Raw genomic sequence first — 4,445 nt, 5'->3', positions numbered from 1 at the left:
GAAGAACCTTAGAATGTAGAAAGATTTTATACTACATTTATCTAGATATATTTAACTGTTCTCCTTCTTAAAAGCACATAAAAATTATTCATTTATATCACCAGCTTATAAACGGCTTTCTGACTGATCTAATCTAGCCGAGATAACCTAACCTAATCTTTAACTTACATGACCAATCTTCTTTTCAGCTTTTGGTAGATAGCCAAAAGCAAGTGGTGAGTCTGTTCATATTCTATCAAGGTAGAGCCAAAGGGCTACGCAAGTGATGGCAATGGGAAGTGGTTGTGTAGTTTTCCATATGGTAGAATTCTTTGAACTTTATCCTGATCAGCTTTCAAGGAAGACAATATAAAAGGAAGACAGCATTACTCTTAATGCTGTTGTTTGCACCAACATAGTAAAATACAGTAGCTGTTTGGTTTTGTTGGGTTTATATATATATATATATATATATATATATATATATATATATATATATATATATAACATGATAAGTTTCTGGGAACTTTATCAAGTGTTTAGCCTTTAAGGAAGATATAAAATGAAGATAAAATTGCTCTTAATGCTGTTGTTTGTTCCAGCATGGTAATATATAGTTTCTCCTTAGTTTTGTTAGGGTTACAAATTTAACAGTACATGGTGGCCTTTGATCCCATAGATACGAATGCATACATTTCTATGTCCAAGAAGTTTCAGTTCCTTTACAGTAAATTCTTAATATTTGAGTAAGTTCAGATTTTAATATCTTTTATTTATTACTTTTTTTCTTATTGACCATATCCATATATCTTAAAAATGGGTATTTTGACGAAATTATCTGGCACTTCTAGTTTTGTCTTGTCGTTTTCTAAAGAAAATTTTAGATTTTGCTCATAATACCGTTTTAAGTACCATATTGGTAGTGATTATTAGTAAAAATCCATTTTAGTACATTGGACTTTCAAAATAAGTTATAAATTAGGTCTAGCCTTAAGTACCATAGTCGGTTTATTTTTGGGGTTGACGGTAAATATCTGCAGCTGGTATCATTAAAGCCAATCATGATTTTTAGAAGCAAGTCAAATACACCTTGAAACAAAAGCGAAACAAAAGCTTCGGTGCTATTGATTACATATATTTACCATTAACTCCAAAAGACACACTATAAATATGCTAAACTTACTTTGCAAATAATTGGCAATTTTGATCTGTTCCCATGAATCGTTGCTCACTTTGATACATAATCATAATAACAACAATACTAGTAATGATAATGAGAATGTCAATAATGTATATGGCAAGGCACATGTGCATGGACAACTACACAACCACAAGCACTGAATGTGAAGTGCCATTTCTCTTTCTTTAATATATCAGGAGTTAGGGAGATTATATATCATACACATACACAGACATATACACACACATATATATGTATATATATATATATATATATATATATATATATATATATATACTGTATATATATAAATACACACACACACACACACACACACATATATATATATATATATATATATATATATATATATATATATATATATGTATTTATACATATATATATATATATATATATATATATTTATATATATAGATACATATATATACATATATATATGGATATATATATATATATATATATATATATATATATATATATATCGACGAATTTTCTTTCGCAACCTTAAAACAAATAGTTCATGTATACTGTCATAAAAACTAACTTCATTCATTCTTTTCTTGCTCAGATTCCTATGTTAAAAAAGTACGGCACGTGTGAACTGGCTGAATCAAAATTGACCTGACAACAAAATATATTAAAAGATTTGGGGGTCAAGTTAACATGCTCAATTATAAAAGTAGACTCTGAACTCTTCTTCGAGGACAATAAAACTCGCATTGGAAACGTCCCTGCCTGGAAAACGGCTGAACTGAGGCTTGAAAACCGCTCAAGCTGGATAGATTTTGGTACTGTCTGCAACCTCGCCAACCTTGTGAGGTGAGGATGGTGTGTTTAGGGGAGTAGGTCTACCTACTGAGTCCTCAGTAGTCTTTGCGTGGCCCTTCTTATTCTTAGCTTGGGGGGAGAGGGGACTTTGATGTTGATATATATATATATATATATATATATATATATATATATATATATATATATATATATATATATACATGGTCAGTCTCTAACTTCCTCTTGCCTTTGCCATTCATGAGTTACCTTTAATCTTTTTTTAATGAAAACAGTATGCAATATAATTTTGTCACTTTTTTGTGTGTTGATTCAAGAGTTCGGATATGTTTTAAAAATCTAATTTATTCAATATTCTAAATATTTTGCAAAGGATATCGGTTATCCCTAGGTTACCTCTTTCTTATTATCATGAGTATCATCATTAATGCTATAAATATTGTCATGCTTATCATTGTAATAATATCATAAATATTATCATTATTATTATCTTTATCATTATCATTAACCACATAGTCATATGGGACCCGCTACGAATTTATTAACTAGCTGAGGATGAATTACTAGGAACTAACTGACGTTACAAGTACAAGGCTCAAAGTAGATATGAAAGCCATTATTATCCTCTTTATAATTATTATCAAGCATATATTCTTACGAATCCGTTAACTAGATAGCAGCATTTCACAATGGAGGGATTTTAAGGTTTTAAAGGCCACTCATGAATGGCAAAGCCAAGGGACAGTGACATTTCCCTATTAAGCAGGACATTGCCCTAGACACTGACCATATTATATATGATCAGCGCCCAAGCCTCCTACTAAGCTAGGACCAAAGAGGGACAGGCAATGGCTGCTGATGACCCAGTAGATAGACCTATAGGCTCCCCAAACTCTCCATCCTTAGGTCACAAGGATGGTGAGGTTGCAGCGACCAAAGGAACTAACGAGTTTGAGCGGTCCTCGAAACCCAGTCTGGCGAGCACCAATTAGGGAGGTTACCTCTTAGGCCTAGGAACAAACAGTCGTCACAATTACTAAGGTCAAGGATGTAAATATGAAAACCTGGAAAAAAACAAAGCAACGTAAAGAAATTTATAATAGAGAAATGAAAAGCAAAAGATGTAATTCAAACATTGAAGTGACAATAGAAAGTTGACACCATCAAGGAATCATGTTCTTAACCTTTGCGATACTAATAATCTATTTGGTTTAATGATGAGTTCTGTCCTTTGACGAGACTGATAATTGGATCTCAATTATGAAGCCTCTGTTCAAATAATGCCTTCAGCCTTCATTGTTTTCCTAAACTGTTCAATCAGAAGCTGTGGGAAAATATCAATGATTTATCCTTGGGGGCTGAGGGGAATTCACGGGTCTCTGACGGGATATGATAGAAGCCTTTGGGTTATGGGGGAGGGAGGTGGCTGGATTTGGGTTGGGGGTGGGGTAGAAGATTGGGTAGACATTTAAGAAGAAAGGCCGGGATATATTGAGTTGTTATTTCAAATGAATGAAGAAATAGGGGAGCTTTAGAACTTCGGTTTATCATGTCTGATATCTGGCAGGTGAAAAGAAGTTAATTCCGCAGATAACATACTGGGCTTTGTCATCAATAGGTGGACATATTCTGGCATTTTATATATATATATATATATATATATATATATATATATATATATATATATATATATATATATATATATATATATATGTATGTATATATATATATATATATATATATATATATATATATATATATATATATATATATATGTATGTATATATATATATATATATATATATATATATATATATATATATATATATATATATAAATGTATATATATATATATATATATATATATATATGTATATATATATATATATATATATATATATATATATTTATATATATGTATATGTACATATATATTATATTTATATATCTATATATATTTATATAGTATTGTAGGTAGTAGGTTGGCCAGGGTACCAACCACCCGTTGAGATACTATCACTAGAGAATTATGGGGTCTTTTGACTGTCCAGATAATACTACATTGGATCCATCTCTCTGGTTACGGTTCATTTTCCCTTTGCCTATACACTCACACACCGAATAGTCTGGCCTATTCTTTACATATTCTCCTCTGTCCTCATACACCTGACAACTCTGAGATTATCAAACAATTCTTCTTACTGCGCTGTAATTTTTCTGTGGCCACTTTCCTCTTTGTAAGGGTAGAAGAGACTCTTTAGTTATGGTAAGCAGCTCTTCTAGGAGGACACTCCAAAATTAAACCATTGTTCTCTAATCTTTGGTAGTGCCATAGCCACTGTACCATGGTCTTCCACTGTCTTGGGTTAGAGTTCTCTTGCTTGAGGGCACACTCGGGCACACTGTTCTATCTTATATCTTATTTCTCTTCCTCTTGTTTTGTAGAAGTTTTTATAGTTTATATTTATTTTAATATTGT

The sequence above is a fragment of the Palaemon carinicauda genome, chromosome 1 (genome assembly GCF_036898095.1).
Source record: "Palaemon carinicauda isolate YSFRI2023 chromosome 1, ASM3689809v2, whole genome shotgun sequence".
Taxonomy (NCBI): Eukaryota; Metazoa; Arthropoda; class Malacostraca; order Decapoda; family Palaemonidae; genus Palaemon; species Palaemon carinicauda.
This window is presented reverse-complemented; position numbering follows the sequence as displayed.